We start from the raw sequence: 12,059 nt of genomic DNA, 5'->3' as shown, positions 1-12,059 counted from the left end.
GGCTGAGCTGCCCAGCATGATCTCTGACCAAGTATTAATGGGCGCCTGAAAATCTTAGCTGTTTTTGTACTCAGGATGCTAAGAAATGATGTTGAAGATGTAAGTTTTTCAGAAGCCACAGAACAATGGAGTGGAGATTTCTGTTCCAGAGAGACCTGAAAAACTGACACAAGGGGTCCATCGCGCACGGGACCCGGAGCAGAGCCCAGCCCTGCCTTGGCTGGCACCAAGAGGAGCAGATCTCAGCAGGCTCCAGGGACAGAATCTCCAGCAGCCACGAGGGTCCCTGCACCCACAGGCGCCAAAGGTCAGTGAGAGAGTCTTTTCAGCTCGAGGAGAGGGGAGCAGGGTGTCCCCATAACTCAGGCCCCCTCGGGAGGCAGCAGCAGAGGTGGCAGCGGACAGGGGCTCCCAAAGCAGGCAGGAGCCTGGATCCATTGTTGAAGGCCTCCCCATAAACCCCGAGAGGGAACTGAGCCCCATGTGGTGGCCCTGCCCTGACCTAAGCAACTGAACTTAATCTCGCACTGGATAGCAGCCCTGTCCCTGCCCAAAGTCCTAAGGCTGGGAAGCAGCATTTGAATCTCAGACACCAAGCGCTAGCTGGGCAGATCTGGAGGCCAGATGGGTGTGGAGAGGAAACTCAGAAGTCAAGTATGTGGCTGGGAAAATGCCCAGAAAAGGGGGAAAAAGAAAATAAGACCATAGAAGGTTACTTTCTTAGTGAACAGATATCTCCTCCCATCCTTTCAGATGAGGAAGAACAATGCTTACCATCAGGGAAAGACACAGAAGTCAAGGCTTCTGTATCCCAAACATCCCAAATAAATATTCAATGGGCTCAGGCCATGGAAGAGCTCAAAAAGGACTTTGAAAATCAAGTTAGAGAGGTGGAGGAAAAACTGGAAGAGAAATGAAAGAAATGCAAGAAAAGCATGAAAAGCAGGTCAACACCTTGCTAAAGGAGACCCAAAAAAATGCTGAAGAAAATAACACCTTGAAAAATACACCAGCAAAGAGAAGTCATAAGGGACTTACTAAAGTTGAACTGTTTACATTCCTACATGGAAAGACAATATTTGTAACTCTTGAAACTTTTCAGTATCTGGGTAGTTGCTGGGGTTACACACACACACACACACACACACACACACACACACACACAGAGCACAGAGTGAATTGAATAGGACGGGATCACATCTTAAAAAAATGAAATTAAGTGGTGAGAGAGAAATATATTGGGAGGAGAAAGGGAGAAATGGAATGGGGCAAATTATCTCTCATAAAAGAGGCAGGGAAAAGACTTTTTAGTGGAGGGAAAAAGAGGGGAGGTGAGAGAAAAACATGAAATTTACTCTCATCACATTTGACTAAAGGAAGGAATAAAATGCACACTCATTTTGGTATGAAAACCTATCTTACAATACAGGAAAGTGGGGGAGAAGGGGATAAGGAGGGTGGGGGGGATGATGGAAGGGAGGGCAATGGGAGGAGGGAGCAATCTGAAGTCAACACTCTTGGGGAGGGATAGGATCAAAAGAGAGAACAGAAGCAATGGGGGGTGGGATAGGATGGAGGGAAATATAGTTAGTCTTACACAACACGACTATTATGAAAGTCATTTGCAAAATTACACAGATATGGCCTATATTGAATTGCTTGCCTTCCCAGAGGGAATGGGTGAGGAGGGAGGGATGAAGAGAAGTTGAAACTCAAATTTTAGGAACAACTGTCGAGTACTGTTCTTGCCACTAGGAAATAAGAAATACAGGTAATTGGTTATAGAAAGTTATCTGGCCCTACAGGACAAAAGAGAAGATGGGGACAAGGGAAGGGAAGGATGATAGAAGGGAGGGCAGATTGGTGATAGGGGCAATAAGAATGCTTGGTGTTTTGGGGTGGGGGGAGGGGACAAATGGGGAGAAAATTTGGAACCCAAAATTTTGTGAAAATGAATGTTAAAAGTTAAATAAATTTTAAAAAAAAGAAAATGCAAGTTTTTAATCCTCTGAGGCACTCAAGGTAGGAGGATATTTTCAATATTTTATAAGAAAAACCAACCTAACTTACATGGGGCGGGGGCGGGGAAGATGTGGGGTAATGACAGTGGTGGCAGGGACAAGGTTAGGGGATTATATCCCCCACATATCATTCCATAATATTTGTAAGAATAGATTTGCTTTTTATGACTTTAGTAAGTAGAATTCTCAGCCATCGTCTGTAAACAGTAACAGATTCCTTCCTAGAGAGCATGTTCTTCCTCATGTATGTTGACCTGAAAGTTTGGTTAAAAGAGGCAAACAGGCTAAATTCATATTGTTTATTCCCATAAACCTAGCAGATGCATGATCATAGAGCCAGAAGAAAACTTCTTACTTTATGATACAAGGATAGCCAGGTTTAAATCTGTTTTAGGACAATCCCCGGATGTCTCTCAGATTTATGAAAGGAATTTTCTTAATTTATTAAGTTGTAAATACAATGAGATAAGAGACTGGGAAAGTTTAAATTGAAATTATGACCCTGGATATCTGTGTTTTCTTTACCACTAACATGCCATACCATGTCAACAAAATATTAAGATACAGAAAGAGTCCCATTATTCAAGGTAGTGTCTCAGGTTCAGGGTCTCATAAAGAATGCTAAGTCAACCCCATCTGTCCTTGTTGACATCAGAGAACAGAGACTGTTAGGTCCAGGCTCTTCTGGTTGGTTAGGTCAGGCTCTGGCCCTTATTAAGATCCAAAAATGAGATTAAATGATTATCATGTAGCAATATTATTAAATTGAGGCCTCTTCTGTTTAATGTTAGAATCCTTGTAAAGAATCTTTTCTGATCCAGTCTATATTCCTACATAGAATTCCAAAGGAAAGACAAATTCTGAACAAAAATTTGTTAAAAGCAAGTCACTCTTCCCTCATACGCTAGCCAGCAAAGGTGTGACCAAGGTGGGAATACCGAGGTGTAGGATTTACAGAAATGATTTTACTTCCTTTTCTCCCTCCCTCACCCTCCTCTACTTGCAGATCTGAGTCTATAGCCTTCTGCTTTGCCCAAGGAGCTTTGATGTTTAACACCCTTCCAAGACTCTTTCCACATAAATCCACCCCCCTTAGCACTTTGGGATATGGTGGTCTTCTTCCCTCACCTCACCCCTTCGTTTTTATAATCCAAAATAGTTTGTAGAACTCTAATACAAAAGTGTAGGCTGAGGAATAGTCAGGCCTATTTTTTCTTCCACCATCCCAAGACCTACTATTTGTTCTTCATTTGTTTCCGTTGTATTTGGCTCTTTATGATCTCTTTTGGGGATTTCTTGGCAATGTGAAAATTAAAAAGGTTCAAGAGTTTCTGGGTAATTTTATAATTATATTAATAGGCCAGTATATTATTAATAAAAGGATAGTTATTTGGTTGTCTCCCTTAGACCAAAGACAAGCCTAGTGCAGGCTCACAGTTTTATATACATTTAAAAGTGCATATAAGGAAGGGTTGAGAATATAGGGTGTTGAAAATATCTCTATATTCAAACTTCCCATAGCTAGGCAAAAGGATCAATCACTCCCCAAACTAGAGTAGAACGCAGTGGGCTTCCCCACTTTAGATTAAATTCCTTGTGAAACTGGGTGGAGTCAGATCAAGATCAAGGAGAGCTAATTCGGTCTCATTATCAGCAATGTCCTTCAAGAGACTGAACTTAAAATCAGGAATTTGGAAGAAGGGGAGAGCTCTGAATCACTCCAAGATATTGGTTAGTAATAACCATTTCTCTCAGCAAAGACACTGGAGTGGTTTGCCATTTACATCCAGAGCTCATTTAACAGATGAGGAAACTGAGGCAAATAGGGTTAAATGACTTGCCCATGATCACACAGCTAGTAAATGTCTGGGGCCAGATTTAAACTTACTGAAGTCTTCCTGATTCCAGGCCTGGCACTCTTATCTACTTGGCCATCTGCCTAACACCTACTATATTGGCTATGAAAAGAAAACCTTCAATAAACTTTGCTGGGATCTGTAAATTGTATCTCTATGGCCTCTTTCTTTCTACTTTAGAAAGTAATTCCTTGTTACTAAAGGTAGAACACTTTCTGAAGAGGAAAATCTGTTCAATTTTACTTTTTCATTACTTTTTATGAACCCTAAAATAAGCAGAAAAATGCTGCTCCTATCATACCCTTCTCTGTAGTCCCACTGATTCAATGTTTCACTTTCCTTCACTGTTAACTTTTTCAGTCCCTCACATCTTTATTTCTAAATCCCAATCCATCTTGAAAACTAGTTTTCTTTATTCCACTGTATTTTCCCTTCGCAAATTAACATGTTTTCTTATACAAATGAAATTCACTGCAAGGCTTTTGCTTCTCCTTGATCAAAATGGAAACTTCAGGGTTTATGATTTCCCATTTTGTCAGGTAAACCTGTTCTAATTGGTTTTCTCAGGGCCACCACATGGGGCTCAGTTCCCTCTCGGGGTTTATGGGGAGGCCTTCAACAATGGATCCAGGCTCCTGCCTGCTTTGGGAGCCCCTGTCCGCTGCCACCTCTGCTGCTGCCTCCCGAGGGGGCCTGAGTTATGGGGACACCCTGCTCCCCTCTCCTCGAGCTGAAAAGACTCTCTCACTGACCTTTGGCGCCTGTGGGTGCAGGGACCCTCGTGGCTGCTGGAGATTCTGTCCCTGGAGCCTGCTGGGATCTGCTCCTCTTGGTGCCAGCCAAGGCAGGGCTGGGCTCTGCTCCGGGTCCCGTGCGCGATGGACCCCTTGTGTCAGTTTTTCAGGTCTCTCTGGAACAGAAATCTCCACTCCATTGTTCTGTGGCTTCTGAAAAACTTACATCTTCAACATCATTTCTTAGCATCCTGAGTACAAAAACAGCTAAGATTTTCAGGCGCCCATTAATACTTGGTCAGAGATCATGCTGGGCAGCTCAGCCAGGAGAGCTTTGCTCTGCTGAATCCACTCTGGGTATCCTCAATGCATGTCCTTATTGAATTGTCCTCCTGCGGTGACCAAGTTGATCTCCTTTTCTTAACTATGGAGTGACCTGCAAGTGTCCCATTTCGATCTTAAATCCAAGAGAAACTAGTGGAGACCTGGCCTGAGTCACACCCAACCTAGTCCAATGGAGAACTGGGGTACAGAACATCAGAGATCAGACGCTTTGGAATGCACCACAGATAACAATTTTATTGACGGTAAGGACAAGCTATCATTCATAAAAAGCAATCACATTCCTTATCAACTTATACACGGTGCTCTGTGAAGCAATGCAAATTCCAGGCAAGGTTCTATGAAGCTTTCTAGACTTTTTAACTTAACGCTGGAGCTGACCGACCACGCCTTGATGAGGACCGAAGGAGGGAATGGAAACGTAACAAAGTTATTTTGTACAGAGTCCCCCCAGTATGTACAAAGATGATCTGACCACAGTGGCTGACGCTCCTGGCTCCCTGGCCGAAATGCAGAATTTTAAAAACTGGTGATTTGCTTTGCTACCCAGGTAGTTGGGATATGTGGGTCGAAGGTCTGCGTGCGGTTGGCATATGTTCCATGTGTTTTGATTACAGATTTTTGGTTAAGACTTGACTGGGACGTTTTCCAAGGCATTTCTGAACCCATTCTGTCTATGTGTCGTTACCGACTGAAAAACTCTGCGAGGCCAAGCAGGCGAGTTGTAGCCGTGAAGGGGGTTTTGGGAAGGGGGAGATGGTCTGGCTAGCTTGCTCCCCATCCTCCTGGGTTCCTGCCCGGGAGCATCCCACCCCGTTGAAAATGCCATCTTTCTTTTCCATCCTTTTCTATCGCTCAGGGCTCGGACAAGGGGCTGCGGCGCTCAGGAAGCCAGTCACCTAGGGGGTCCCTGAAGTTCCCCACGAAGGCGATCAGGGCGCCCCGCTTCCACCGCCGGCGACGTGGGGTTTCTGGGTGGCACGCAGAGGCGGGGGAGGAGGAGAGGGAAAGGAAGGAGCTCATAGGTGTGTCCAAGAAATTTCCGGGCTCCGGGCGCATCCTCCGCGCCTTCGCACCCCCTGCAGGAAAGCCATTGGTCGGCTGGGCGGGTAAGTGGGGAGGACTATGCAAATGACGAGTTGCCTAGTAGGCAAGGTTTTCTGGGTGGCAGGAAAGGGTCTTCTTGCGCGAAGAAAGTGCTAAAATGTGGTAAAGGTCCGCTTTGCGTTGTGTTTTTCGGCGGCCGTGTGGTTGTACAGAGGGGCAGAGCTGGCGTGTGAGCTGGCTGTTGGGGTGCGGGAGGTAGGGGAGGAGGGCGAGGCTTGGTGCACTGTTTGCTGGTCGCCGCGTGTGTAAAGTGTTGTTGTTGCGAAGGGGCAGGGGAGCGTTGGCGGGGTGCTTTATCGCTTCTCGGCCTTTTGGCTAAGATCAAGTGTAGTATCTGTTCTTATCAGTTTAATATCTGATACGTCCTCTATCCGAGGACAATATATTAAATGGATTTTTGGAACAGGGAGATGGAATAGGAGCTTGCTCCGTCCACTCCACGCATCGACCCGGTATTGCAGTACTTCCGGGAACGGTGCACCTCCCTCTGGGAGAAAAATGCGTTTCGAATAACAGACTGAGGGCGTAGAGTGTTTCAGTGTTTTGCTTGTTTTTTTTCCCCCAGATGGATCACTGAGTTTAGCAACGTGTCTGTGTTTTCCGGGCTTATTACGTAACGGAGACAACGCCGCTTTTTTGAGGGGAGTGGCGTGGGCTTCTGTTGGGTTGCTTTCGGCACGTGATGCAGGCCGATTAAGCGGTTTTTCAACGCGCGGTGGTTGTGCTGGTGCTGTTTTTCCGGAGCTGTGTTTTGGCTCAACACTTTCACCACCTAGTTTCCCTGCTTGATCTCCTGCTGCTTTTTTGCTGTTGTTTTCGTGTTGTTCAGAAGTCGAGGCAAGGAAGGACTTGTCACTTTTTTGCCAAAGTAACTTCAGAGAGGGTACTGACCAAATAGGTTTGAAAAACGACCTAACAGCAAACTTGGTGGAGGAGAAGCTGTGGAACAGATTGATCTTTACTTAGTTATCTGGTCCTTCGCTGGAGCAGCTACAGTGAGGCAATGGATAGAGCAGTGGGCTTGGAATAAAAAAACGCTCGTCTTCCCGTGTTCCAAGTTCATGAGCTAAAGCAAGGGCAAAGTGTTCTAGTAGTTTTAGTAACTTTGCCAAGAAAACCACAAATGGGGGTCACCAAGAGTCGCACACAGCTGGAACGACTCTCAACAATTGCATACATACTCGGAGGAGTACGTGTGGGTGATGCAACAAGAGAAGCTTAGGTAGTGGAAAATGAAATGAAAAAGAAATGCCAAAAAACTTACCCACAGCTTGACGGCCAGTAGCCTTTCCAGCAGCCTTTCCATTTTGTTGTTTTGTTTTTCCTTAGGAACCACTTGAACAGAGCTATATACTTCAGTCCAGACCAAGTGGCTAGAGTTTTAGAGACGGTCTCTAGGTCATCAAATCCCAGAATGGTTTCCTGCCAGTTGATTGTTCTAAATATATTGTAATATTTTGTCATCACTGATATCTGCTATGTCATCCATGGGCAACAGTTATGTAGGGAGGCTTGGTGGAATCTGACTGAAGCGTTTGGATCAGTGCCACTGAAACAAACAGGCATGCACTGAAGATACATTGAGATCCTCCGCAGACTGTACCAGGATGACTTTTATTCAAAATAATGTTTTACTCTGAGCATGGCTGTATGAGCAGGGGTCAGTTTGGAACTAATAATTCAGGCTGAGCCTAATACTAGAATGGACTTGGGGAGCGGTGGTATGAGCACAGAAGAGATGTCTTGGCCCACACAGTCTTCCAGGCTCTTCATTTTCTTAGATGCTTGACACTATAATTAAAGATAACTTCCTCAAGGGGGTGGTATTCAATTTAATATCAAGAGACTGACAAGAAATGTTACTGTTGGTGTTCAAAAGAATATAATTTCCAGATTATTTAATATCCCTCATAAGGCTATTTGAGAATGAACGCAGGGCACCATATTGCTAAAGAAGCTAATGATGCCATGACAGAAATAATGGGAGAATCAGACCTGATTAAGCAGTCAGGCCAGGCCTGTCTAGTCAAATAAATAAATAAATGAAATTGATGCTATCAATATATTCATTTAACATAAGCACTTCATTGCATTTAAATAATAGTGCAATTGCAGTTTCCTGGCTAAACCTACCAGCTAAGCAAGATGTAATTACATCTCTCCCAGAAGGCCATTGAAGATCCACTATCCCTACCCTACAAAATGGAGGTCGTGTTTGTGTTAACTTATTGTCACTATTTGTAATAGTAGTTTAAATGGGAAGATCTTTCCCATTCATTAATAGACCTATGTGACCTTCAGGGGAGGAGAGAGGAGTTTGCTGAAGGGGTGGAGTAGGAAGGTTGAAACAGGAACTAGAACAGAACTGAGAGGAAATTGGAGAGAACAGTCAGAGCTAGGAAGGATTCAGGCAAGCCAGCAGCTGGCTAGTGTGACTGAGAGAGTTTGTGATTTTATTTAAGGGCGCCTACTTGTGAAAAGCCTGGGGGTGGGGGTGGGAGGGAAGGAAGGCTTGGGAATGGTGTTGTCCTCTGCATTGTTATTGTGTACAGATTTTTGTTACAATGATGGATTTGGCTTTCTGGTGTCTCAATAAATGTTTTAGTTCTGTCTTCCATGTGGAGGGAGAGTCTGTTGAATTTGCAATTCAGAATTTTGCTGGCATATTTATGGCCACCATGAGTGCTGTGAATATTGTGTTGGCACTATACCATTTGAGATGTCTGCTGTCAGTCACAGGTATACCAAGTGTCATGATAAAACCTCCAAGACAGAGTTTCCAGGTAATCAATGGTCAATTTATTAGGCTAGCCAATAATCAATTAATTGATGGTCAGTGGTTTCTCTCAATGACCAAAGATGACAGGGGAGACTTTGAAAAACCTTAAATCAGGTGTATGTACCTTCCCACAGGGAATGCCTCTGACAAGTGAAACTCAACCCTAATTGGTGGACATTTGATGAGGAAGTGAGCTAAAAGTCTTCAGCTTCTGCTGAGAAAATGTGGCTTGATCATGAGACTCAGCAGCCCAAAGGCATCTGGACTGGGGAAGCTATTTCCATCTGGACCTCTGCTGACTAGTTTTGTCCTTCAGGAGATTAAACTCTAATGGAGTAGATAAAGGGCAGAGAAGTCCAGAAAAAAAAGATCTAGCTGCTGAGGCTCAATTTTGTTTATAGCGTAAACAAAAAGTAAGGGACCTTTCCCAGGTAGATGCCTTGGGGCTGGGAGAAGATTAGTTTATACAGTTACACCCTTCAGGGACTGACTAACATTTTCAGGAGTGGGGTCTTAACAAAAATAGGAAGTAGGCGATAGATCACAAATTAATAATTAGTCAATAATTTCTCTCACAAGGAGTGAGATTTTTGAGGTCTATAAATGTGGATCACTTTCCCCATCAACTTTTTGGGAGGCAATAAAAAAGAATGAAACATGATCTCCATAGTTGAATCACCTTTTAAAAATAATAAATCAATTGTTTATTGATTTTTAAAAGTAATTTAACTTTTTCTGAATTCTTTTCTTTTCTCCCACCCTTCTCCCGTGCATTGAGAAGGTAAGAAATGTACTATCAGTTATACCTATGAAATCATAAAAAACATTTACATATTAGCCATGTTGCCAAACAAGAAGCAAAAAGAAAAACAGGGAAAGTGAAATATGCTTGTCTTCATTCAGACTTTACCAGTTCTTTTTAAATTTTTGTATCATTTATTTACAAAGTTAGGCCATAAATGTTGTTGGATATCTTAGTTCATGACCTTTTCTGTAGTAACACATTACTTGGGAATCAAACAGAAAAGCTAAGTGGTCTCATTTAAGCAGCACCGCAGTATTTATTAAAAACAAAAACTTTCACTTTCACTTATTTGCCTCTCATAACTTGCTTATAAACCTCTCAAAGAACATTATGATGGTTTTGGAAACTCATCATAAAAAAGATAAGGAACTGACAACTTCTAACCCAGATGTCCACATCTCCAGTAAACAGAAAAAAAAATTTTTTTCCTAATAAATTAAATATAATTTCATATAAATACAAAGTGTTTCAAAAATTGAGTAGCATTTTTCATCATAAGTCCTTCAGAATTGTCTTAGGTCATTGTATTGATCAGAACAACCAAGTTATTCACAGTTGATTGTTATATTGCTGTTACTGTGTGTAGTTTTCTCCTGGTTCTGCTCACTGGGCTTCATATCACTTCATATGTCTTCCCAGGTTTTAAAAGGAAGGTTCCTTTTCACCATAGAAGCAGCAATACTGCCTCACATTTGAACACATCTTCCCAGGACTTGACATAAAAGATATCTTTTGGTTCCCAGGAGAGGAACACTCATTAAAATGAGTGATTCCCAAGGAAAAAAGTGATTAATAAACCAAAGAAAGGTATGTATGTTACTTTGACTTCTTAACTTTTTTGAAAAGTGAGAGTATACTTTTTTGAAAATGGAAATTTTGCACACTGTATGAGAGTAGATGGTGGCCCTTTAAGTGATGGATAGCATTTTGATTAGGGTGATAAATGTTTTCTTAGGTGCAGGGCATATAATGAGAATGTGCCTTCCATACTGTGGCACTATTTAAGTAGCACCATAACCAATAAACACAAGTGCATACTGGACCAACTGGGGAAGAGCCTTTAGAGCAGCTGAGGTTCATGTTCACTAGATAGTTTAAGGCCTAGGTAGAAGATGTGATTTTGCTCTTCTTTGGTGTGATTTCAAACCATGACAGTCACAATCATCCATGTGACAATTCCATCCCAAAATAGGTGGCCTTGGAGACTTCCAGAATAAGCAAAAAATCCAAGCATCAAAAGTTGTTGTTTGTCTACATTAGGGTCAAGACATTGATACATTGAATATAGATATGTATTATTGCAGATTTTCAAAGTGAGCCAGTTTGATAACCACATAGGAAATATAGAACTTGAATTTTACCAAAGAAGAATTGACTTGGCAATATTGATTTATTATTTATGGTCATATATCTTATATATCTTAAATGAAATGGCTTTATTAATCATATTTTACATTTAACTATCATTTTATTATATCATATCATTTATTATTAGATTTAATTATCTTTTATATTTTAAATATTAAGGCTATATACTTATGGTATATATTTGTTATCTTCATTTCATATCTTTTTTTACTTGATTGACTTTAAAAAACTGGATACCTATTACTCTTGTGGGTTCATGACTCAGAAATTATTATTTCTGTGATATTCTCAAATTGCATTTGCTGTTATATAGGATTGATCAATAACTTGCATTTTTCCCATGTTGTACTATTTTCATATATGTGCTGTCTTGATTTTGCAGTTTATTCTCTGCAGACATGTGCTTGGTCTCAGTGCCCTTTGCTGTACCAACAAGCTTTTATTCATCTCTAGACCATCTAGTTCTGTAGAACCTACATCCATCTTCAGCACCTTATCTCATTTTAGATGGCTCTGTTCTAACTTCTCTTTGACATCTAGCCAGTCTTCTTTAAAGCATTCCTGAATTTCTGGCTTTATTTTTAGTTTGGTGAATTCTGTTCCTGAATTGCCAACTTTGTAATTTTAGCGGGTCTTGAGGAAGATGAAAACTATTTGATTAATCATTTTCCTCCAGAAAGGGAAGCACTTCTCCCTGACTTTGGAACTGGCCAGCTATTTTCAGTGCTATATTCTAGAGAACAACAAAGAAACAGCGTACTGGACCAATGAAGGCCAAGGGAGTGTCAGATAATTCCAGCCTTCAAAGAGGCACTTTGACCTGACTTGGTAATTTCTAACTAGAAGACTAAAAGGAAAATAAAAAACTATTCTGTTCTCCCTCACTCAAGAATTTTCAACCAGCAGTCATGAGTCCAGTGGACTGCAAAATAGTTGCTCTTCTATCTATCCCCTCCCACCCTCACCCCCTTTGCCTTCCCTTAATGAGTTAGTGAGCATAACTTTGTATTGAAGTAAGTTATTGGTGCTGGGCACCATCAACAGCTT

At 42.0% G+C, this 12,059-nt stretch overlaps 1 long non-coding RNA gene and 1 other non-coding gene across 2 annotated transcripts in view; both read left to right on the top strand.

Annotated features, from left to right (window-relative positions):
* LOC140506371 (uncharacterized) overlaps window positions 1-12,059 on the top strand; it is a 129,475-nt gene that overhangs the window by 82,222 nt on the left and 35,194 nt on the right. The window contains exon 2 of the long non-coding RNA XR_011967902.1: window positions 10,284-10,451. This is a non-coding gene — a long non-coding RNA (uncharacterized lncRNA). The remainder of the gene's footprint in view (window positions 1-10,283; window positions 10,452-12,059) is intronic.
* LOC140509434 (U2 spliceosomal RNA) lies at window positions 6,356-6,546 on the top strand. Its single transcript, XR_011968751.1, has one exon. It is a non-coding gene; the product is annotated as a U2 spliceosomal RNA (small nuclear RNA).

This window comes from Notamacropus eugenii, chromosome 5 (genome assembly GCF_028372415.1).
Source record: "Notamacropus eugenii isolate mMacEug1 chromosome 5, mMacEug1.pri_v2, whole genome shotgun sequence".
NCBI classification, from domain to species: Eukaryota; Metazoa; Chordata; class Mammalia; order Diprotodontia; family Macropodidae; genus Notamacropus; species Notamacropus eugenii.
Note: the sequence above shows the minus strand (reverse complement) of the source record. Positions and strands in the feature narration are given on the sequence as shown.